Genomic DNA, 26,897 nt, shown 5'->3' with positions numbered 1-26,897 from the left:
AAAATCAAAGTATAATATTGCAGATGATTTTACAAATATATGTAAACACAATCCAAACAATATATACAAGGAAGTTCTATAACTGATAAAGCACATTAATTGAAGTGACTGGATACACAATTAACTAAAAAAATAAATAAATCAGCAGCTCTCCCCACACACATATATAAAAGAAGGAAACAAAACCCATCACAAGAAGCATTTAAATAATATAAAATATCTTCAAATAATATAGCCAAAAAAGTGAAGAAAACATGTGTAAAAAGAACTTAAAGTATTTGAGGAGAGAAATTGAAAGGTATTATAAAGTAGATATATCTCCCATGTTTATGTATTGGCAATTATTAACGTAGTAAAATTGTCCATCTTACTAAAAAGGCTTAATCTATATGTTTAATGGACTCTCCTTCAAAATTTTATTACAATTCTTTACAGACCCCTTAAAGAAAAGTATTCAACATACATGTGTGTGTGTGTTCATTTATAATGAACAACAAAAACCCCAACAGTGTTATTACAACCTTTTTTTTTTTTTTCTTTTTTTACAATAAAAAGATCTTCTGGAAGTATAACCATCCCTGATTTCAAGGTACATACTACCAAACAATTGGAATAAAGCCTCACAGTAGTCAACTAAAATCAAACAGGTAGACTAGTGGAACAAAATCAAAAGATTCAGAAGTAAATTCACACACTTAGAACAGTTGATTTTGACAAACAATCCAAAATTATACAATGGAAAAAATAAAGCACTTTCAACAAATCTTACTGGATGTCAGCATGCAGAAAAATGCTATATAGATAGATCCAAATCTATCACCAGAACTTAATTCAAAGTCCAAGTAGATCAAAGATCTTAACCTAGAACCAAATACACCAAAAGTAATAGAAAACAAAGTTGGAAATAGCCTTGAATGCATGACACAGGAGACAATTTTATGAACAGAACATTTAGTCATTCAGACACTAAGATTGACAATTAACAAATGAGACCTGTGGAACTGAAAAGCTTTTGTAAGGCAAAGTACATTGTCAAAAGGAAGAAAAACAAAACAGCCAACAAAATGAAAAAAGATATTCACCAAACCCACATCTGACTGAGAGGGCTAATATCAAAAATATATAAAGAACTCAGGAAACTAAAAATTTAAAAAGTCAATATTTTTATCTGCTGATTTTATAGCAGGCAGGGGAAAGATGATCCATGAAGAGACAAGAATGAAACTCTAGTATCACACTTTATTGTGAAAGCTAGAAGTAGCACTTGTAAGTGTAGCCCATATCAATTTGTTTCAATTATATTTGAGAAACTCAACTGATTTTTGAACACAACATTCAGATACTAAAATCACTTTCTCAAATTGGTCCTTGAAGAAAAACTTTAAAAAGCTAAATTCACATTGGAGAAAATAGTTTAAAAATAAATATATGTATTCATGCACTGTAGAACATATTATCTATATTATTTATATAGATCTTACATATTTATATACTATTCATGTTCTGGGATTTTTGTGCAAGAACCAATTTTATAAAGTGTTTTCTTCCCTCTTTTAATAAGGGTCAACTGGTTACCAAATTTATAAGCAAAGTTACACAATTATTATTTTCTAGCATATAATTTTCTTTTATTAATAGCTTAATGATTTTGCCTTCATTCTTATTGATTGTTGAAAATAGTGGTGTATCATCCAGGTTTCTATGTGTGTATCTGGGGACTGAAGCCAGAGCTTTCCATGGTAGGTATTTGTTGCATTACAGAGGTGCCTTCTCTAGCCACTTTTTGCTTTAGAATTGTGTTTATCTTCATTCCTGAACTGTTTGTATTTTGTATTTATGAATTTCTTCCACATTGACACTTGCATCCATAATTCAATGAACTTTATCTTATTTTGATAAGACTTGTGCCATTTGTTTCATATTAGTGCTTCATAGTCCGACAGTCATTGTTTTTGATACACATGCAATTTCAGAATAGATAGCTTTCATTCCATAACATAGATTGCAGTCTATAACTGCATCTTTAAGAAAATTTTAAAATTCTAAATTTTCAATCTTTTAATATAAGAATTTTTAATAATAGACAGCATTATCCCAGTTGATATCCTTTCAGATAGTGTTGTGTTGTAGTTTATGTCCAGTTCAAACAAGAATTGTTCAGTGTCATTGTTTTCTAGCAGCAAGAAATATTTTTTGAGTTATATATTTTCATTCCAAGTTTGGATGTTTTTTTATTATTATTACTTGTTTTACAAAAGTTTGTGGTTTGACTGACACATTCAGGAAAATTGAATTTCAGATTTTTCTATATGTCCCTAAGTATTGTAATGCTTTTTATACTTTTTAACTGGCTTTGGATTGTGGGCCTTATTTAAAGGGTCTGTTATGAGTACACTTATGTGGATTGACCTCATATCTTCTGAAGTTTCTAGGTTTTTGGAAAAAGGTATTGACAGTATCTTCTGCCTTTGCTGTTTTGAGTCAACCCCTCCTTCTTTCATTCCAATAATGCTTTTTGCCTAAATGATGAATGAGAAATCACCTTTTTTCTCTTTCCTTTGTCTACTGCATCAATTCTTTTTTCTTGTTTGTAAGCTCTTCATTTTTGTGAGTATTGTCTGCACGATATTTGACTGTTACTTTCTCAGTAAGATTAAATGTTTTCACTTTCAATGACAGGCTTCAGTCATTAAGGTGTGTTCAAATGACAGCACTCTGACTGCCAGGATTTTCATGCTTGTGTTTTTCTTGTTTATAAATGAAGATGTATGTATACACTGATAAATATTGACCAAGGTGCAAATAACACAAACAGAAATACACTTTCTGCCCATAATCTACATTCTTTTACTCTTTATTCTTTGGGGATTTGGGCCTTTATTGCTTTAGTTATTGTTTTTGGTTATTTCTCTCTCTTTTGTGGTATTGGGTATCAAATACAGAGAGTCTGTTTATGTTAGCCAAATAATCTGTCCCCAGTTTTGTCCTCTTGTAGTATTTATACCTCTTCAATATAGAAGATTTATATATATATATATATATATATATATATATATATATATGTTCAAAATGTCTCTACTAGTTTATTTTAGTGTATTCTATTCCATCTTTCTTTAACTGTAAATTATAATTAAATAAAAACTCACACACATACACACACACTCATACACACACGTATACACATGCGTACCCCCTTTCTCCTAAAATATAAATTTGTGGGGTCATTCCTCTGCAGTCCCTCCCTCAGAGGAGAGGAACAAGAAAATGTGAGCATGCTGTCCACCTGTTCCCCAGCCCTTGCCCACCACAAGGATAATCAGACTCCACAGGAAGCCTAGTCAGGGGCAGGAACCCGGTTTATTGCATCAAGCAGGGACTTATAAGAGTTGAGTGGGGGGTGAGAATCTGAGGATGGGGTCAGGTGATGTGAAGAGAAAAGAGCTAATAATGTTCCCCTACAGCCAGGGGCAGTCTTACATCAGGCCTTGCTGAATCAATCCCATGTGGAGGTTACAGGCCAAAGACAGGTTGCCAGACTTTAGTTAAGCTCAGAAAATTCCCCTAGACCTCATGTCCAGGACTCTTTAGGCCCAACATAGGTTCAGTTACTCTATTTCTTTCCCAGTTAATGCTCTAAGGCCTTTTAAGCTCTTTTTCTTCAAGTGAATGTTAAGTTCTGAATATTTGGTCCTTCACTTTTTTCAAAGGGCAATCTGTTTGAGTTAGCCATCTTTTACACTGTGCAGATATCAGAGTATCTAAGGAATTTTGCCTGTAGTTGAAAAGTAGCATTGAATGAACTGTCTGGTTCTTTATGAATCATTTGTTCTGTCCCCAACCATTGTAAATAATGAGCAACTATAATATTCACTAGCATTATCAAAAATTGTTTTCGTAGACTATTTTTCAATTTTAATGACTGAGGTTCAGAATAAATGATCTACATGGAAGTACTATTAATCAGTGAGTGCAGAAAGAGTGAATGTGTTTCTGCTTTGCACATTGTGTATGTCGTTGTGGTAGAAGAGGACAATCTTTACTATAATCTTCAGAAATACTGCCTACCTCCTTTGAAAAAGGTCTCATTTTGGCTTGAGGTCACTAATAGGGATAGACTTGCTACAAAACAAGGCAGGAGGTCTTCGTGAGCCCACTTTGCCAGCACCACTTCATGACCAGGCTTTCAGAGTTCTGAGCATTGAACTTATAATCTCCTGTTTCAAAAGGCAAGCCAGTCCCTCCCAAGGTACTCTCTAGGCCTGAATGGCTGGCCTAATTTGAGTTTCCATAATGTCCTTGGGAAGAGTGCTCAATAAATACCCATGAAAATGAGTTCAATATCCAGTAAAGTCCTGTGACGGTGTGTTTTTATTTGGTACTATCTAAACATTGATCAGACTAGTATTTCATAACTACATCTTTCAATTCAGAGTTCTAACACAGAAAGTTTCAAATGGGTGAGTGTCAGCGCTGTCGCCTCGCCTGCAGTACGATGCTCAGCAACAGGATTCTTCAACAGGATTCTTCTGTAGTGTAGCTTTATTGTTCGGCTCTTACCGTGAGATGAGGAAGGGCCCCAAGGAGGAAAAAGAGCTCTGCTTATATAGCTCAGAGGAGTCATGTCCATGACAGTTGGTGCAGCCAGGATACTTGTGACAAACAACCCATGATGTGTGTTTCGCATGCGCATTGCTCTCCTTCGGGTGGAAAACAACCATGCCTTGCTGGCTCATGGACAGGAAACCGGCACCATCTTTAGGGGTGGACTGGTGGCTCTCTACAGGTGAGATCACATCTGGGGTCAACTATCACTAATTACAAGAATAGAGTGTATTCGCTTTTTGTATTGTTTTTTGTTTTTGTTTCGTTTTATCAACATAGTGTTCAGGGTTTCTCTATGTAACATTCCTGGCTGTTCTGTAACATGTGTAATGTGCTCTGTAGACCAGGTTGGACTTGAAATCAAAGAGACATGCCTGTCTCTGAGTCATAAATGCTGGGATTAGAGGAACATGCCATTATGTTCAATTGTGTATTCATACATGACATATTTTCAAATGCTAACTTACATTGGAGCTGAGTAACTTTATGAAAAAATATACTATTTAAATGTTGTTCATTTTCAAAATATAAATATTACATTTTGAAATATATATTTCAAATATATATATATATGTATATATATATGTATATATATATATATAAACATCTTGGAATCCAATCCAATAGAGACAAATAGACTCTAATTGCACTAAACAATACCAAAAATACAAAAAGGCACTGTAACTTTACATGTTAATTGATTCAGAAAGATGCAGCCAGTGAAATTTGTGACAACAAAGAGTGAGATTCATGTCTCATGGAGGCATAGATGGTCGAAAGAAGTTAACATAACATTCAGATTTTGTTAGAACTTCTCTTTTTGTATCCTGCCACCACAGGGCACAGCAGGCCTGAAAATATTCAAGCCTCGTGAGTCCTGGTTTTCTCTCTCTCTCTCTCTCTCTCTCTCTCTCTCTCTCTCTCTCTCTCTCTCTCTGATGTGGTAGCATACACTGGGAAATCACTCGGGAAGTGCAGATGGAGAACCACTTGGGGAGTATGAGAAAAGGAGCTGTGGCTCCTACACCAGCAGACTGATGGAGGAAGCTTACCTTTCAAAAGGACATTGGTTCCTCTGAACTTTCTAATCTCTCTGTCTGTCTCTCTGTCTCTCTGTGTGTGTGTGTGTGTGTGTGTGTGTGTGTGTGTGTGTGTGTGTGTGTGTGCAGGGGGGCGGTAGAGATTGGCATATTGCACAGACTGTGTGTATTTCCTTTGAGAACACAAACAACAATATTTGAATGATATAAAGCTGGGAGAAAAGACCAGGGCTAGAGAGATAATTCAGTAGTACTTACTTTGAATGTTCAAGGATATGAGTTCAGTTCCCAGAAACCATTTAAAAATACCCTGTATGTGGAGACCCATGCTTACATCACACCACTGGAAGAGTAAGATGGATGGGTTTCTAGGGCTTGCTGGCTAGACAGCTTAGATGAATTAGCAAGTTCCAGAATCAGAAACTCGGACTTCTTAAACATGGTAGATGAAACCTCCGGCCCCACATCCATGTTCACCCACACATGAACATTGAAGCTCACAATTTCAGAGTACTTCTGTATGAGATAAGGAACATGATCAGGGGATCCAGGGGCTACTACTCTTTTCACACCTGTAAACTTTTCTCAGGAACCTCTGAGGACTCAGCTAGGGGGGGCCTCAGCAGATTCTAACCAAGATTTGATCTTGTAACTCCTCTATTTTGAGAAAATATCCTGCTGGAAACTGCGCTTCTACACACACACACACACACACACACACACACACACACACACACACCATGGCACTTAGCTAGGAATTCAAACACAGAATAACAAAACAAATAAATATATGTACAAAGAAACTTTGAAGAATATTCTTTGGATGGCAAATTCCATGGAAAATCAGACAAAGTAGTTAAATTACAGATGTGAACTTCTGTGGTAATGTTATTGTTGGAAGACAAAATAGCACTATTAATTCTCTCTTTATTTATTGACTTTTTAATCTAATTGTTGGACCTGAAATTTTGTGGAAATAACAGTTTCTCTTTGAAGAACTTGAGGAAATGTATATTAGAATACCTGACTTCAACACAGGATGCTGCATGAGATATTGTTCTCCAATCACATTTATGGTGTGGCGGTATGGGCCATTAACCTAGGTATTCAATATTTCAGATGATTCTCGACAGAAAGCCAGTTAATGATGGGAATAAATGCATAAGTAAGTGTGGTAATTACAGCCCTGTGAGAGAAGTACAATAAGAACACAGATCATGGTCATGTAGGGATGATTAATATACTATCATGCATATTAGGGCAAGTATCTGGTGATTAATAAGTGTACTAGAAGAAAAATAGTAATAGTATTTTCTAATTTGTCAGATGAAAAAAATGTGCTGATCCTAATTTTTCCTTTCACAGCAAACTGCCACTTTATGAGAAAAGACTCCTTGGCATTGTTTCCTGTATTATAAAATGCTTTGCCATTAAATAACCTTTAGTCAGCAATCTTGGGTAACTATAAGGTACCCTAGGGGAGGGAATTGTTGTTTTGGAATTACATTTGAGACTTAGCATTTAATATGATTGTGCTGAGTGAAGGGGCCCTCTGAATGTATTGTTATTGTGGAAATAATATGCCATATTGTAGTTTTTGCATTGTTTATATTATCAAATACAAAGACACAAACCAAACTATTCCTCAGTCTCCAGTGTAGAATTATTTATAAATACCCTGCACACTTATTTGTATGCAACAACTCCTACTTCCACATCTGGTCTGTCCTGGGGCAGCTCTGTCACAGAGGAGATTTCAGCACAAACTTGACATTTGAGGATCTAATACCATGATCATGAAATCAGGAGTCTAAGTACTGTACTAGTAGTTTATTTCAGTAATGCACACACAGGAATACATGTTTACATGTTTGGTCTACAAGAGCAGAAACATCTGGGCTCAGTTTTTTTGGATTTTGGGGTGGAATGTGTCATGACTGTTCATAAAGGAAGACAGGACAGGAAGAGGAGAAGTCCCAGGACAAGAATCAGGTTTGAAATTTAATGACTGATCTTCTCCATGTAAATTGTGTTGCCTCAAAAGAAAAAAAAATAAAACAAAACAGAAAACATCCATCTGTTTCTAATCTTTCTCAGTATATGTTTATATATAAGGGAGTCTCTAAGTTGTTGTATGATTTTTCTTAAATAGGCATGGATAAAGCTGTTTAGCTTCATCCAGAGCAGTGACTACAGAACAAATGATTGATTTCACCTAATTCTGTCGGCTTAATGAAGAAGTGATCTATTTGGCTTACATACATGACTATGCATGAGGCACTTAATTACAGAAATAAATGGACAGTGAATATGATTAAAATACATTGTATTCGTGTTTAAAATTCTCAAAATAAAGAAATTAAAATCTTTTGCCAATTTTAACAGATTTCCTATAAAAATCCTATCTCTTATCTTTGCAGGCATGAATAAAATTAACTCAAAATTCATTTGGAAATGTAATGTAGGCTAATCAAAGCCATCTAGAAAAGAAACACAGTTGGAAAATTCATACTTCTTCAGTCTCAAGACAGTCAAAAAAAATACAATGTTCAAAGCAATTAATGGTGGATGAGAACAACAAGAAATCTGATTGAAGGCCAAATATAAATTCACATTCCACTTGTCACCTGTGACTTTGTGCCAGCCCTCTGGGTTTCCTCTGCGGTCATCACCCCTGTAATCTTTCTGGGTACCAAATACTGTGTGGTGTGAACTGATCTTCTACAAATGTGCCAAGATGACCCAATAAAAATGTGAAGCATCTTATGATCAATAATCTTTTAAACATGTTACTTGTACAGTTGGATAAGCAGATGTAAATAAGTTAATTAGAGTCTCTTCTTCTCAGCAAGTATAGAAGCTAATTCACAATAGACTACAGAGAAAAAATTGCTAAAATCTGGGACTGTTGAGATGTCAGTGGGAAGGCTGTTCACTGCAAACATGATAGTCAAAGATAAAGCTGCAGAGTCACATGGTGTATAGAAGGAAAATTTCCCTTAATACTCTGTGCTCCCTATTCAGGTGTGTGTTCTCACTGTGAACACACACACACACACACACACACACACACACACACACACACACACACACACGAATAAATAAAATAAACATTTCAAAATATGTAATAGCTCAAAATTATAGAACTCTTTGATGATAATGTGAAAGTCCCATCTGTGACATTGGGGTAAGAAGATATAGAACAGGACAAAGTTTTTCAAACAACAGAAATAAATAGAAAGTTGGGCCTCCCAAAATTAAAAGGCTTGGTGCCACAAACTGTCCATCAGGAATGGATGAAGAAAAGCAGTGAAATGTAAAATTATTTTCAAGTCGGTGCCTGCTAAGGCATTTATATTCCACACTGCAAGAAAATCTTTGTAATTCATTAATGAGAAAACTGAATGTGATTAAAAACATGGGAAGGATTTGCATAACATTCCTTCTGTTGGGTTTTCTTCCAGAGAAGTAGGACACACAAGCTTCTTCTTATCGGTCACGTGGAATAATACCCAAAGCGGGAAAACCCCAGGTACAGTGGGGCTGTGTCTTTTACACCCTTTCCACCATTTTATTTATCCACCATAATTGGTAACAAACAATTTGATAAGATGTTTTAAGAAACAGGGCTGTGATGTTGAAATGGCCTTAATGCTAAAGAACAGGAGTCATCAAGCAAAGTTGCACATATGCACAAGGATGTGAGTAATCAGATTCCCTCTTCATTGTCTCACTTTCAGCCTCAGGAGATGCCAATCCCCCTCTCTCTCTCTCACTTTCCAACCAGAGTTCTCCTCCCGCTCCTCCCCGAAGCAAGGATACAGTGAGTTTAATTTTGATGTGTCCATATATCTGTGAGAATGCCCTGTAACTTGATGGCAATGGTGTTCATTACCCATTAACACATTATAAGCCAAGAGGTAGTAACTGCTGTTTCAGGTCTTATCACTGAGTAGGGAAAAGCAAATAATTTTGGAGTGCATTTCTCACCACTGTCCTTTCAAAGCAAACTAACTCTAAACAGACAAAGTTCATGTAGAGTGTGTGGTAAAGCTGGTATGCTACAATCAGTCCAATGTACAGGGAAGCTTCTTTCTTATGTCTTAATTTTTTTTAAATAAATATATTTATTTTACATCCTAGTCCTTCCTTCCCACCCCCACCCCCTCTGATCCCACCCCCAATCTACTCCTCCTCAGTTTAGGAAAGAGCTGGTTTCCTATGAGTATCAACAAAAAAAAAAAAAAAAAAAAAAAGGCATATCAAATTACAGCATGACTAAGCACCTCCCCATGTATTGGCACTGTGACCTAGCATGAAGAAGAGTAGAGTCTCAAAAGCCTATAAAAGAGTGGGAGACAGACACTGTTCCGAGTATAAGTAGCCCCACAAGTAGATCAAGGCATACAACTATTGCATATATGCGGAAGGCATAGTCCCACACAGGTTCTCTGGTAGGTAGGTCATTTAGTGTCTGTGAGCCCCTATGAGCCCGGGCTTGTTGATTCTGTTAGTTTTCTTGTGGTTTCATCCACTCTTCTGACTCCAACAATCTCACCCTCCACAGCAGCATTCTCTAAACTCCAACGAATGTTCAGCTATGGGTCTGTATCTATATCTATCAGGTATTGGATGAAGCCTTTCTGATGACAATTGGCTTAGGCACCAATCTGGTCAAGGAGATGGCTCATTCAAGTTATGTGTCTGATATCGATAGGAGTCCTAGCTGGGGTCACCCTTATAGATCCCCGGAAGGTTACCTTCTGCCAGGTTTTTACCTGACCCCAAAAGTCTCACATGCTTTCCAGTAGTCTGTTTCGGTATTATGCCACTAATGTGATCACTCATGTTCACATCCCCATCTCCCTCAGCTCACTCATGAAAGCTCTTTTACTTCCCCCTCCCTGTGAGATCTGGGTGCCTCCCCATGAGCTCTTCTAATGTTACCTAGTCTCTGTGAGTCTGTGGATCATAGAATATCTATCTTTTGTTTTACAGATAATATCCAGTTATAAATGTGTATATACCATATTTGTGTTTCTGGCTTTGGATTACATCATTCAGTATGATTATTTTCTTTTTTATATAATTTTAATTTAAATTGGAAACAAGCTGGTTTTACATATCAATCCCAGTTCCTGCACCCTCCTGTCCTCCTCTGTTCCCTCAACCAACCCCTATCCCATCCCCATTCTGCTCCCCAGAGAGGGTGAGGTCTTCTTTGGGGAATCTTCAAAGTCAGTCATATCATTTGGAGCAGAGCCCAGGCCCTCCCTCATGTATCTAGGCTGTGGGAATATCCCTCTATGTGGAATGGACTCCCAAAGTCCATTCCTATACTAGTAATAAAAACTTTTCTATTCCTTTCCATTTGTCTACAAATTTTCTGGTGTCCTTATTTTTAACAGCCATTGTGTAAATGTATCACATTTTATTTTATTTATTTATTTATTTATTTATTTATTTATTTATTTTATTCATTCATTGGTTGAGGGACATCTACATTGTTTTCAGTTCCTGGCTACTACAAATGAAGCTGCTATGAACATAGATGAGCAAGTGTGCTTGTAATCACATTGAGCATACTTTGGGAATATGTCAAAGAGTGGTGTAGCCGGGTGTTGGGGTAGACTGATTCCCAGTTTTCTGAGAAACCATCATAATGACTTCTAATGGGGCTGTACAAGTTTGCAGTCTTACCCAAAAGGAGGAGTGTTACCATTTAACTACATCCAGGCCAACATGAGCTGTTACTTGTGATTTTAATCTTAGAAATTCTGAGAGGTGTAAGACTGCATCACAGAGTAGTTTCGATTTGCATTTCCCTGATGGCTAAGAATGTTGAATATCTCCTTAAGTGTTTCTCTGCTATATGAAATTTCTCCATTGAGAATCTCTGTTTAGATCTATACCAAGTGCTTTAATTGTATCATTTGGTTTATTTTTAAGATTTTAGAAATCAGCCCTCTGTTGGATATGGTTTCAATGAAGATCTTTTCTCATTCTACAGGTTAGTATTTTGTCCTATTGACAGTGGCTTTTGCCTTACAGAAAGTTTTCAGTTTCATTAGGTACTCTTTATTAATTGTCTATCTCTGTGCCTTGCTATTGGTGTTCTATTCAGGAAGTTGTCTCCTGTCCCAATGCAGCCAAAATTATTTGTCACTTTCTCTTCTATAAGGTTGAGTGTCTCTGCATTTATGTTGAGTCCTTTGAACCAGTTGGACTTGAGTTTTGTGCATGGTGATAGATATGGATCAATTTTCATTCTTCTACACGCCCACATCCAGTTAGACCAGAAGTATTTGTGAACGCATTTTCTTCTATTATATAATTTTAGATGCCTCTTTTATAAATTCAAGTAATGGTCTTTGTTGGAGTCCCTTGCTAAAGATCCTTTCCTCCTGCCAATGGTTTCCTTACATGTTTCCACTACTAAGGAGGAAGAGGTTCCATGAGAGCATAAGACAGATATTGAAATCACACAGTCTTCTGAAGCTGTTGTTTTCCAATTTCCACTAAATCATCCTCCTGGTGACCCTTGGTACTCAGTAGATTTCAAAACATTTAGTGAACTAATCTCTAAAATAAAAAGGCATTATACAAAGATGTGTTATACACCTTTGGGGTAAAGTTGGTTTTCTTTTGCTTGTTATTTTTAATAATGGTATATCCTATTTTATATATTTCCTTTTTACATTTCTTTACTTGGAAAAGCTGACTCCATTTTTATCTTTTCTTTTCTTTTGCTTAGCTATGAGATAGCAAATAAATTTAAATCTCAGCATACAGCTTTCTCTACAATTCTAAAATAAAATTCAGAAAGAAAGACTGCAAAATAATGCAGCTTTGCAGATCCTTTCTCCCTACTTTTGAATAAATCTTCACTCCCCAAATTCTGAGGCTTATGGAGTATCTGTGGCACTCTGATCTTGGCAATACCATTCAACCTCAAATCATGGTTTCCTTACCTGAAAAGACATGTAAAGCATTTATAACTTCTTAGAGATTTTCTTAAAGAATTATAGATGATATTCTATTCTCTATAAGAGCAATTTTGTACTAATGCTGTAGGAGGCCCTCTATAGATACACAATATAAGATACCCAACACACAAACACACACATCCGTGTATACACACACACACACACACACACACACACACACACACACGTGTGCTTGAATATCTGCACACTATCCTTACTACAAACTCAGTTTATTCTGAGTTATCCTTTGACCCTATGTACCCTCCAAATATTTGTTCTATAAAAATTCAAGACATGGTAGTTCTGGAATATGTGAACCCTTTTCCATCCACACAGAGAAGGTCTTGAGAGGAAGACTGGCCTGAGCTTATGGACTAGACCAAATTTTAGAATGACTATCTTGATTTCTCCTCCTGTTCAACCTGCCGGATAAGATTAGATAGAATACAGGTGGCAAAATACTAACTTGCTGCTTTCCCAGACTTCATGCTCTGAAGCAGGCTTATTTTAAAAAAGACCAGGTTGCAAAACCCACAGATACAGCTGACATGAAAAAGGAGGAGCTAACAGGCACCCAGATTAATAGCTGGGAATCCAGCATGGGACAGACTCAGACCCCCTGAACATGGGGGGGGGGGGCTGAGCGCTCTAAGGGACCTGAGACAGTGGAACCATGATGTATTCCTGGTGCACAAAAGGACCTTGCAGACACATCCCCCATGGAGGGATACTCCCTTAACCTAGAAACAGGAGAGAAGTCCTAGTCCCTACTCCAAATGACTTTACAGATTTAGATGACCCCTACTGGATGGCAACACCCTACATGTGGAGTGGGGGGGGTGGTAGGGGAGGGTGGTTGGGGTACATGTGAGGGGGGAGAGAGGGTAAGAAGGAGGAAGGGAGTGGGGGAATGAGGGAGGGAGGAATGAGGGAGGGAGGAAGGGAGGGAGAGCGAACTGGGATGGACATGTAAAATAATAAACAAATAAAAGATATAGTGTTTTTTTACTGATTGTTTTCTATAGTGACAGCATGAGTCAAATTCAGGTCTTAGTAGAAGGGGCAACATCAAAAAGAGGACAAGGAAAAATGAAACATCTTATAAAGGAGGTTGATGCCAAGCCTCATAAGATGATTTTTATCCAAGGGTACCCACTTTGTGTATGAGAACTAACTCTAGCAAGACATTGGACATGCAAGGCTATGCTGTAGGAAATACACACCCAAATCAAATAAATTATGTAATTATAATTTGAGTGAAAAATGATTGCTACGAAATTTGGGTGACCTGTGTTCACTTTCATGTCCCATATAAAGGTTGGTGAGAGAGTGGACTTCATCAAATTATCCTCTGACCTACACATGTGTGCATGGCATAGGTGAGTCCACACATTTCACACAAACACATACATACTGTGAAAAATAATATAATATGTATTATGTACATAACACAATTATTAGTACAAACTAAAATCAAACAAATTAGTTTTCCTCTGCAATCCATTCACAATCCCTGGTGCATGATACACAGACACACACACACACACACTAAACTGAATCTTATTGAAAAATCCTATACCATAATGATAAACATGATAGTTTTTAAGGTAGCCAGCAGCTAAAAGCACTTTCTAACTTTCCAGAGTACTGAGGATATTTCCCATCATTCCCAGCACCCACACTGGGCAGCTTACAACCACCACAAGGACCTGGGGCAGGCTTCTGACTTACATACGTCCTGGTACACATTGGTGTACACTCGCATAGATACACATATAAGCTAAATAAAGTAAAAATTAGATGAATTTTAAATTAACCAATAATAAAGTTGTCCATCAAACAGACTTGTTTAAACACATGACAACATGATCAAGGAGGCTTGCCCTTGCAGCTAATGGGAGAGAGGGCAGAGATCCATTGTGCAATAAGAGCCACACAGTATACAAATAGAGGGTCTAAATTAGAGGTCTCCTTCAGGTTCCCTCCCCCTCAGATCTTGGGGAAGCACAAAAAAGAGGGGATAAGATTGTAGAAGTCAAAGGGAATAGAGGATACCAAGAGAACATGACCATTTAAATAAACTAGCATGGCTGGACAAAAATCTGTTCTATAACTAGCAATTTATCATTAGGAATCATTTCAGTGTCTTCCTTTCGAGTGTTTGCTACTGCTGTGCTGATTAGAAGAATTAAAATTAGGGGCCCTACCTTGTGTTCCACACATTTCCAGGAGGAACATTCAGTCTTCTTCCACACAGTATAAGTTTGTGGGATTTTTATATATAGAACATATTATATAGACATATTTTTGGTTTATTCTACAACACAGTAATAATAGTCCATAACTGCATAAATATTTAATTCTATTCATAGTTGAGTGTTTTATCACACAGTAGTAAATCCAAGTAAGTTTAGTTGTCCATGATTTCTCTTTCTTTTATTTTGTTCATATTGTTCTATAATTGATTCTGTACATTTAATGGTCCTTCCTTCCAGCAACAAATCTCACTAGAGGCTAGCACTTGATGATTTAACATTCTACTAATTTGATTTGCTAATATCTTTATTTTTATGTGGCATAAGATTGAACTGACTCGTATTTTGCTGAGCTCCACATGGGCTCACTGAAAAGCAAGCATGCATTCTGCACGAGATACTCTAAGTATACATTAGGTCTCTTAGCTTAATGTTTTTGTGGGAATCCTAACAGTCTGAGCAGGTGTGTCTCTAACTTTTTTTGCCTGCTCTTGGAACTCTTCCTCCTGTTGGGTTGCCTTGTCCAGTCTTGATAAGAGGACTTTTGCTTTGTCATATTATATCTTGTTGTGTCCTATTTGGTGGCTGTCTCTTGGAGGCCTATTCAATTTTGAAGGGAAACTGATGGGGAGTGAATCTGGGGAAGAGGGGAGGGGGGGTGTGAGGACCTGGGAAGAAAGGAGGGAGGGAAAAGTTTGGTCAGGATTTACTGCATGAGATAATAATTTATTTTAATTAAAATATGCCAAAGACCTAAAAATTAGAATGGAAAACATAATTAAAGTGAATAAATAAATAATAACAACAGTAAAAAAACAAATCGCATAAGGCCCAGGAAACATCACAGACGATGAGGCAGAAATAATGTAGGATGTTGGGGAATGCTGTGAAATGCTGTCTTCCAGACATGATTTGGTATCAGAGTCTTGAAATCACAGCATCTTTTGTTACTTTCACAAGACCTGGCAAACTAGCAAAAATTATGGCATAGGTAGTGGAGATTATCTCAAGGCCTCATGCCTGGGGAATGACAAGCACTTAATAATTGTAGAGGAAAGCAGTCACCGATATTTGAATATGTGGCAAATAGTAGAGTTTTTGAGCTCCAGTGTAAGTTCCCACACCCATGTCTGTGCTGTTAGTGTTAATTGTACTTAGTTTATCATAGAACAAATATAACTAGAGATGGGGTTGGAGGGGTCTATTGAGTCTGATATGGAGGAAGTTAAAGTGGTAACTAGGGGTAAATATGATCACATCATTGTACACATATGCCAAATTCTCAAGAATGAAGATTTTGTTTGATTGTTTGTTTTGCTTTGTTTTTAAAGTCCATGATGGGAGCCAGGAAGTTAAGTCAGTCATTAAAGTGTTTGCCTCTCAAGTATGAGGTCCTGAGTGTAGGTCCCCAGCATGACTGTAACCCCAGGACTGATGGCAAAGAGAGGGGTCACTGGGTCTCACTGGCCAAATAGTGTAGTTTAATCAGAAAGCTTCAAGTTCAAAGACAGATTAGTGTTTCAATAAATAGAGTAGAGAGAAATTGGGGAAGACAGGTAAGACAGCCCCTAGTATCCACATGAACACATATGCAGGAACATACATACACATGCACATATAACATACAAAATAAACATATTCACATAAAATTTAAAAAATGTTGTTCCTGTCTATTAACAGTACAAAAGTCAATGAAATGTGGAAATAAATTCTAATTTTCATATCAAAATGAAAAACTGGAAATAAACTTTAATAAAGGGATGAAAATTTGGGTTTAGGAAATTACAGACACACAAATAGAAAGAAAGTATTTGTTAGAGGATTTAGGATTTAAGAAATTCAGAAAGTTCAGTTCTACCTATGTGAGAGATAGTTATGAAGCTTGAACTATCTGAGAGCCATGGGCACTAGGACCAGTACCTGTCCCTGTTACATAAGTCAACTTGTTGGAACCCATTCCCAATGGTGGGATGCCATGCTCAACTTTAATGCATGGGAGAGAACGTTGGCCCTGCCCTAATCTATTGTGCCAGACAATGTTGACTCCATGTGGGAGCCCTTACCCATCCATGAGGAGGCATGGACTAAGTATGCGCTGGGGGTGGTGAGGAAGCACAAGAGGAGAGGTAAGAGGAAGATCTGTTTTTGGAATACAAAATAAAATTTAAGAGAATAAATAAATCATTGAAAAGAAAATAGAATAAGAAAGGTCAGTGCCACTTTAAGGAAAATCAACACATTTCCTTTACAAATTCAAATGTGTTTTGCAAAAAGAGAAAAACTCTTAAATTCATGTGGAATTTCCTAAAACACTGAATTATAAAAGTAATCTTAAAACAAAACAAGGCAGGTTTTTTATTTTTTTTTCATGTCAATAACAACTCTAAACTGACAGTAAGAAAAACTGTTGATGTTAGCAACAAGACAATCACAGAGTAGAGTAAAGGCTAGAAAAAATCATCACCCTGGTAAATACTGTGTAACCAGGGTGGAAAGATCATTCAGTGGGCAAAGGACAGGCTTTCAACCAGTGGGCTTGGGAGAAATTAGATGAACTATTGGAGAGAAAGGAAGACAGCCTCTTGCCTGATACTATATACTGTCAACTGAAAATAAACTGAATACATAAACGAATGTTAAAACTAAGACTAGATAACTCTTGTGAGACAATGAAATGATTAATATCTGATCATTTTTGGAAAGGACTCAAAACTATAGGCATCAAAGGGGGGAAATGAGTACATTGGACTACATCAAAATTATAATTTTTTTCAAATTAATATAACAGAAAAGAACAATTTTGGTGTAAAATAAATAGGTGAAATGATGATTAAACTGTCACTAGCAGAAAAAAATGCAAACAAAAATTACAAGGTGAGAGCAGATCACATTCATTCCTATGGATAACATCAAACCATGTAAATATAGGAAAAGTGAGAAGACAGAAATGGGTAAAGTAGGATTCCAGTGATCTGACAGGGGACATGGAAAAATGAGGATTTCTTGGGGAAGGGATAGGAAATAAATACAGAAAAGAAAAGGAGTTTGGTAAAATGAAAATAGTGATGTCTAAAAGGCCACAAAAAAAAAAAAAAATCATACTATCAACTATCAGAACCAAACTAACAAAAAAACCTGTATAAATACACATAAATAGTATAATTTTAATGAACTTTTCTCATTTGGGCTGGCAATACTTCCTACAAGGACAAAAGACCACCTAACATAAAACCAAATACCGAACATGGAAAACCCATTTTTAATTTGTTGGCCAAGTCTGTCCAGTAGATTCTCAAAATATACAGCTGATGGCAAACGTTCTTCTGTGCATATGTTTGTCTTATTGGTAGAATTAAAACACTCATTGGCCAGGCAGGATGATAGGTAAGACTAGGAGACAGAAGGATTCTGGGAAATGTAGGTAGAAAGGAGTTGTTATGTGATCCCAGGAAGTGACATAGCTGGACAGAATGTGAATACAAGCAGGAACAAACAGGAAATCGCTCTCTTCTCTGCATAGAAGCTGAGCAGTGGCCACATAGGCTGCTGGAGGAGTAACAGCATACTGAGCATAACCAGATAAGCCACAGCCTCATGGCAATGCATAGATTGATAGAAATGGGTTCATAATTAAAACAGAGGTAGCCAAATAAGAAGCCATAGTCACCAGCAAACAGTTTTGTAACTAATAGAGTATCTGTGTGTTATTTTGGGACCAGACTGGTGGGTAAAAACAACATGTAACATACAGCCTATTATTATTTTTAGCCTTAGTTGTTCCACCTGTGGAACAACCTCTAGAAGTCCAATTACTGAAGACAATGCCCTAACACCCTGAAAAAAGGAAAGAAATTCCAACATGCAATTGGAAGTTGATGTCTATGAGGATCCTACTCTGAATAAAATAAAGCAGAGATACATAGCATGGAAAACACAATGGTTAGCATCTTCCTGATCTTGGCAATTCCTAAAGACTGAAACTAGCGATGTAGTTTGCAATGACTGGTAAACCGTGATGAAAGGTTGATGCGTCCCTTGTGCTGTCTTTTTAATATGCAATGAATTTTTACTCATGTCTTGATTATATTTGTGTGGTTTTGGTAATACAGTCAAACGAAATCACAAGTAGAGTTTATTTGGTTCAGAGTTTGAGGGCACATCCAAAATGGTAGAGGGGAATGGATGGAGAATCATGAGGACGTTGGTGATGCTACGTCTGCATTCAGGAAGCAGAGACGTGAAGGTAGGTCCTCAGTTCCAGTTACCCTTTTTATTCAGTCCATAACTCCAGTTCACATAGCAGTGTTAAGCATAATTAGGGTAGATCTTTCCACTTAAATTAACATAATCTAGAAACTACCTCAAAGACATGTTTAGATATCTGAGTCCTTGGTGATCTTTGTTTCTATGGAGTTAAGAATAAATAACAACCATCACAGTTTGAGAATCACAATGTTCTGGAGACTGATATTAGTGACAAGTAACCTTACTTGTTGTGAGTTTAAAATAATAATTAAAAAAAGAAAGTTACAAAAAATAAAATAGCAAAACAGAAAGTGCTAAATATTTTTAAGTTTCATCAAGAATTCATTTTTTTTTATTTTTACTGAAAAATTATTTTTCCTAGGTCAATCACAGTTTCTCCTCCATCCCTCTTCTCCTCTCCATCCCTCCACTCAACAGTCTCCTTTTTTCTCTCAGTCTATGAATTTTCCTTTCTCTTCAGAAAATGGCATACTTTCCGTGTATATTAGACAGCCATGGCATATCAAGTTGACATAAGACTAGGCACCTCCTCTCCTATTACAAGGCAACCCAGTAGGAGGAAAGGGTTCCAAAAGCAAGATACAATGACAGAGACAGTCCCTACTTCCACTGTTTGCATTCTCACAGGAAAACCAAGTTACAAGACTGTAATGCATGTGAGAGTGAGAAGGTCTAGATTAGTCCATGTGTGATCCCTGGTTGAAGGTTCGGTCTCTGAGAGGCCCTGCGAGCCCAGAGTAGTTGATTCCATTAATTTCCTTGTGGTGCCTTTGGTACCTCTGGCTCCCCTCCTTTTTTCCCACTTTTCTTCCACATGATTCCCCAAGGTATACCTAATGTGTGCCTCTAGGTCTCCGCAACTGTTTGCATCAGTTGCTAGATGAAGCCCTCCGATGACAATTGGGTTAGGCAAAAATCTATGAGTATATCAGAATTTCATTAGGAATCATTTCACTGATTTTTTTGCCAGTTATGTTTTGGTCTATCCCAGGTCTCTGGGCTCTCCAGTATCTGAGCCCTCATGTGCCAGGCAAAGTCAGGGGTGGATTCCCTCTAAAGGTATGCTTCTCAAGCTGGCTGGCCCAGTCATTGGTTGTCCACTACCCTAATTTATGTGCTACCTTTAGCCCCAGCATATCTTGTAGACAGGGAAAATTATAGGTCCAAGGTTATGTGGCTGGGTTGAGTTTCAATCCCTCTACTGAAGGTCTTGCCTGATTACAGGGAGATGGATGGATCCTGTTCCATATCCCTTATTGCTAATTGACTTAGCTTGGGTAAACGTCATATTTTCCTGAGAGTTTTCATTCCACAAGTTTTCTAGCTTGTCCCAGAGATACTCTTGATTCCAAATGCCTTTAAAAACATGCTCTGGCTCCATTATCCCCCACCCTGACCACCATCCAGTCATCTCCCCATGTCCCCTTGTGACATGTATTCCAGTTTCCTTTCAAAGTGAGATTCATCTGTCCCTGACTGAGCTCTCCTCATTACTTAACTTCTTTGGGTTTGTGGATTATAGCATGCTTATCCTTTATTTATGTATTTATTTACTTATCTATTCATTTATTTATCCATTTATTTATTTATTTTGAATAATATCCACTGATTAGTGAGGACATACCATGCTTGTGTTTGTGGATCTGGGTTACCTCACTCAAGATGATCTTATCAAATTCCATCCTGTATATATTACTTGCCATTTTTCCTTTATAGATTTTAATGATTTTAATTTCTTCTGTATATTTTAATACATGGCTGTTTCTTTGAGAAGGCACAATCAAATAACTATATTTGCCAAAGAAAAATAAGGAAATAGAAAGACTAATTTCAATCTCATCCCCCAATTTGAAGGTGGGGGGGAGGGAGATTCAAGACAGGGCATCTCTTTGTTACTCTGGCCATTGTGGAACTCACTCTGTAGATCATGAACTCATTCTGTAGACCATGAAAGCACAAAGATCAGCCTGTCTCTGCCTCTCAAATGCTGAGATTAAAGACATCTGCCAACACCCTCCAGCTAAATAAAAGCCCCTTTAAGAGGTTTCTAGCAATGAAATCAATTTTTGAAAAGTGTTCACTAATACACATCTCATATCTCATCCTTTATTGTAGGTTCATGGATTGTGAGTAGTTGTGACTTAAGAGGTATGAAAGCCTAGGGGCGTGGCTCAGTTGATGGAATGTTTGCTTAGCATCTCTAAAGCCCTGTGTTAAATTTTGGCACCAAATAAGATGGGTATGGTGACATACGCCCCTATATGTTGACAGAATGTAGGCCATGGAAGCTGAAGAAAAGGAAGATATAAATCATTGTGACCTACATAGGAAGTTTTGTGCCAGATTAGAATCAAAAGGAAGGAAGGAAGGAAGGAAGGAAGGAAGGAAGGAAGGGTGTTAGCAAGGGGGTAGCATCGACTAAAGAAAGGAAAGGAGTGAATAGGGAAGAGGAAATGAGGGAGGAGGAAGGAGGGGAAAAGAAAAGGAGGAAATAGGAAGGAGAAATGAGGAAAGGAGGAAGAAAGGAGGGTGGGAGTGAGGGAACAGGAAGCAAGGAAGGAAAGGAGAAGGAGAAAAGAGAGGAGTACATGGAGAGAAGGAGAAAATTTATCTTTCACGTGTTGTTGTTTGCCTGAGATTGCTCATCAGTCTCTGGCATTAAGAAACAGACAAAACAGCTTCAAGATGCCTTTGTCTGGTTGTGTCCCTGAGAGGTTCGTGGCAACCGTCTTTGGTCATATAACATAATAGTAAACAGCCCTTTGATTTCTGTTAAGGTCTTCAGATTTTGAAATTTCATTTTATCACGGTTTAATTTAAGCTAACATGAATTCACTATTATTCCCTGTCATCTTTTCATTATTAAAGGAGAAACTCACGGTGATGCCCACTCTTAGTTGACAGATTCCCTCATAGAGGTATTTCATCTAGTGTAAGAAAACTCTTTTCAAGCTTAGAGAATGAAGACAATCAGGAATGGCCCCATGGAGTCCTAGTTAATGGACACCATAGAGTGCTTGGCTTTGGAAAAATTCTCTTGTGTAGTGCTTAGATGTTTTAACCCTCCTTGTATGTAGCATTTGTAGAAACAAGTCAGCCCTCTGACCATAGCTTCGTTCTGTGAGTGTGTAGCCTCTCTTCATTACATTTCATAAAGGAAAAAAAAATATTGGACTGTGATGTGAATAGATTGGAAGAGTGCTTTGTTCACAAGTAGGAGGACCGGAGTTCAGATTGTCTGTGACAATATAAAAAAGAAAGCAAACAAACACACACAAAACAAATCATAAAATAGACTGTCATGATATTGTTCAGATGTAATCTCAATGCTGAGGAGATAGACGCAGGTGGATCACTAGAGGAAATAGCCAGGAAGCTTACTAGAACTGGTAAATACTATATTTGGTGAGAGATCTTGTCTCAAAAAAATAATGTGGAATAAGATTTCACATGTATACCTATGGCCTACACATACACACACAAGCATGTGGATGAGCACATGTTTACCTATGGCCTACACATACACACACAAGCATGTGGATGTGCACATGTAACCAACTACCACCCATACATACACAAACATGTGTATGCAAGTGACAACAATTAGGTGTGAAATATAAAACACAGCTTGGAATATGTAAAAGGCTGTTTTGTGCTATGAAAATCACACACACACACACACACACACACACAGTGATTCTAGTGTGAAAAGCATTTTGTGGTTTTGGAAATGATTTTTCCCTTGTGGCTTTGCTAATTTACTTATCTATTTGGTGGGAGGAAAACAGCAGATTAAAAAAATGAGAGAAGAGTACTGCCATTAATAAAAATCATCTATCAACACAGAAAGATACCATTAAGATTGCAGTGCATGATCTGGAAGGTAGCTCAAGCATTAAAATTCTTGACATGCAAAAATGGGAACCTGAGATTAATTTCCCAATGCTCAAGTAGAAAGGCTGCTTTCTTATTTAGGGTTCCAATTGCTGTAAAGAGACACCATGGTAACAGGAACTCTTAGAAAGGAAAAAAAAATTGACTTGGGTGGCTCACAGTTTCAGAGGTTTAGTCCATTATCATGATGGTGGAAAATATGGTGGCGTACAGGCATGCATGGCTTTGTGAAAGGAGCCGAGAGCTCTGTGTTTTGATCCAAGGGCAACAAGAAGTGAACAGAGTCTGCATTGAGCTGAGTTTAAACATACGTTTTTGGTTAGAGGGAACTTGAATCGATATGTAAAATAAGAAAAATAAATTAACACACATTTGTTATCAAAGAGAAAAAAAAAAAAAAAAGCCCCAACTCCCTGCCATGACACATTTCTGCAACAATAGTATATCTACTCCAGAAAGCCACATCTCCTAATAATGCCACTGGGATACTATGAAAAGATTGAATCTAAGAATGATAGGGATAAAAGGAGAAGAATAATTCCAGCCCAAAGGCATAGAAAATATACTCAACAATAACATAAAAAAAAAAACTTTTGCAACCAAAAGAAAGGCATACCCATGAAAGTACAAGAAGCTTACAGAACAACTAATAGACTGAACACAAAAAAAAGTCCCCTTGCCACATAATAAAGAAAGCATTAAACATACAAAATGAAGAAAGAATAAAATGAGCTGCAAAGGAAAAAGAGCAAGTAACACATAAAGGCAAAACTATCATAATTATATCCCACTTCTCAATGGAAACAATGAAAGCCAGAAGACAGACACTCTCTCAGCCCAGATAAGAGGAGAGGGCCTTGGTCTTCCACACGTGATGTGACAGATTTTGTTGATTCGCCCATGGATGTCTCACCCTCTCCGAGGAGTGGATGGTGGGCAAAATGGAGAGGTGGGAGGAGGAGTGGAAGGATGGGAGGGAGAAGGAACTGGCATTCATGTGTAAAATAAGATGGTATTTAATTTATATAAATGTTTTAATAAAAAAGAATAAAGCGATTCTTATCAGACTATATGCAGACACTAAGAGACCATGAATACTAGCACAACTACTATATCCAGCAAAGTTTTCAATCACTGTACATGGAGAAATAAGATATTCTATGACAAAACAAGATTTCAACAATACCTATCTACAAATACAGTCCTACAGAAAGTACTAGAAGAAAAACTCCAAGTGAAAAAAGTTGGCTACATCCACAAAAACACAGACAATACATAATCCCACTGTATCCCATTATATCCCAATGAAGAGAAAAATGCATGTAATACCACCACAAATCACACACACACACACACACACACACACACACACACACACACACACACACACACACACAACTAACAGAAACTAGCAATCATTGGTCGGTCCTTGCTATCCCTTAATATCAATGAACTCAATTCACCTATAAAAAAAGATGAAGACTAACATATTGGATATAACAATATCTGTCCTTCTGCTGCATACAAGGAACATGTGTCAACTACAAGCACAGACATTTTCTCAGAGTAAAGGGTTGGGAAAAGATTTTCCAATCAAATAGACCAAGAAACAAGCTGGTGTAGCTATCCTAATACCTAGCAAAAGAGACATAAAATGAAAATTAGTCAAAAGATATGAAGAAGGTCATTTCATATTCACCACAGGAAAAAATTATCAAGGTGAAGTCTCAATTCTGAACATATATGCCCAAATCACAAAGGCACTCTCATTTGTAAAAACATTGCTAAAGCTTAAATCACACCTCAAGCCCCCAAAATTAATAGTGGGACATTCTAGTGTCACCATTGAACAGGTTTCCCAGATAGAAACCTAACAAAGAAATAAAGGCACTAACAGAGTAATGACTCAAAAAGGGCCTACCTTACATCTATAAAACATTCCAACCAAACACAAAAGAATATACCTTCTTCTCAGAACTCCTTAGAACCTTCTCGAAAGTTGATCACATACTTGCTCACAAAGCTAACCTCAACAGATATAAAGAAAATTAAAATAAGCCCCTGTATCTTATAAGGTCACCATTGTTAAAAAGTAAGGTTTAAACAACAGCACTAACTGCAGAAGTCCTATAACTTCATGGAAATTAAGCAACTGGTTCACTGAAATTGAAATTGAATCACTCCTAGGTCAAGAAAGAAATAAGGAAGTTGAAGACTTCCCTAAAATTCAGTGAATATTAGGGGCATCTAGGTTGCTTCCAGGTTCTGTCTATTACAAATAATGCTGCTATGAACATAGTTGAACAAATGTCCTTGTGTGAATTTGCATCATTTGGGTATATGCCCAAGAGTAGAATTGCTGGACCTTGAGGTAGACTGAATCCCATTTTTCTGAGAAAATGCCACACTGATTTCCAAAGTGGTTGCACATGTTTGCACTCCCCACCAGCAATAAAGAAGTGTTCCCCTATCTCCCCATCCTCTCCAGCATAGATTGGCATTGGTGTTTTTTATTTTAGCCATTCTGGCCAGTGTAAGATTGTATCTCAGAGTTGTTTTTATTTGAATTTCCCTGATGGCTAAAAATGTTGAGCACCCCTCAACCTAAGAATAGATGGAGAAAATGTGGTACATTTATACAATGGACTATCACTCTGCAGGGGGGAGGGAGGAGGGAGGCATGAAATCTTGAAATTCGCAGGCTGTTGGATGGAACTGGAAGAAATCATCCTCAGTGAGATAACCCAGTAACGGAAAGAAAAGTATGGTGTGTACTCATTCGTTATTAGATATTAGACGTACAGCAAAGGAGTACTAGCCTACAATCTACACCACCAGAAAGTAGGAAACAAGGACGACCCTAATAATGAAATACATGATCCTCCAAAGAAGGGGAAAGGGACACAAACTCCTGAGCAAATTGGGAGCATGGGAGGGGAGAGGGGAGAGAGGTAGGGAGAAAGAATGGGGGGGGAGGGGGAGAAGAGAATGGGAGGGATCAGGAAGACTGAATTGGGGGAAGAATAGAGGAAAGGAAAAGACATAACTTAAGAGAAGGAGCTAGCATACATTTAAAGAGAAATCTGACAATAGAGCAATGTTTAGAGATCTTCAAAGATGACCCCCAATTAAGAATCTAGGCAGTAGTGTAGAGGCTGCCTTTGATGTCTTTCCCTATACTAAGATTTCTGGCTATCGTAATTCCCATCCTAGAGCCTTCATCCAGTAGCTGATGGAAGCAGAAGCAGGTACCTCAGCTAAGAACTGAGCCATGCACCTGGAATACAGTTGTAGAAAGGCAGGAGGGATAAGCAAAGGAGTCAAGGCTGTGTTAGAGAAATGTACAGAAACATCTGAACTAACCTAGTGAGAGCACAGGGACCCCAGTCATAATGCTGGGGGAACCAGGATTGGACCGGACCAAGCCCTCTGAATGTGGGTGCCAGTTAGGAGATGTGGGCAGTCTATGGGACCTCTAACAGAGAAACCAGTATTTATCCCTAGTGCACAAATGGCCTTTGGTTACCCATTCTCTAGGAGGGGTACCATTTAAGCCAAGACCTAGGCCCTCCCCCAAAGGATGTGACAGACTTTGATGATCCCCTATGGAAGGCCTCCCCATCCTTGGGGAGCAGGTGGAGGGTGGATTGGGGGAGTTGGTAGGGTCATGGGAGGATGGGACAAGGGGGAACAGGAGGATTGATATGTAAAATGATTGTTTCTAAAAAAATCAGTGAAAATGAATTCATAACATATTCAGATTTGTGGGACACAAAGCAGTGGTAAGAGGAAATTTCATAGCACTAAATGCCTACACAATAAAGCTAGAGAAATCCCACACCAGGGAATTAACA

At 37.6% G+C, this 26,897-nt stretch overlaps 1 pseudogene; it reads left to right on the top strand.

Annotated features, from left to right (window-relative positions):
* The first annotated feature begins 4,682 nt into the window (after window positions 1-4,682).
* LOC127214720 (60S ribosomal protein L15-like) overlaps window positions 4,683-26,897 on the top strand; it is a 42,925-nt pseudogene continuing 20,710 nt past the window's right edge.

The sequence above is a fragment of the Phodopus roborovskii genome, unplaced genomic scaffold (genome assembly GCF_943737965.1).
Source record: "Phodopus roborovskii unplaced genomic scaffold, PHOROB, whole genome shotgun sequence".
Taxonomy (NCBI): domain Eukaryota; kingdom Metazoa; phylum Chordata; class Mammalia; order Rodentia; family Cricetidae; genus Phodopus; species Phodopus roborovskii.
Note: the sequence above shows the minus strand (reverse complement) of the source record. Positions and strands in the feature narration are given on the sequence as shown.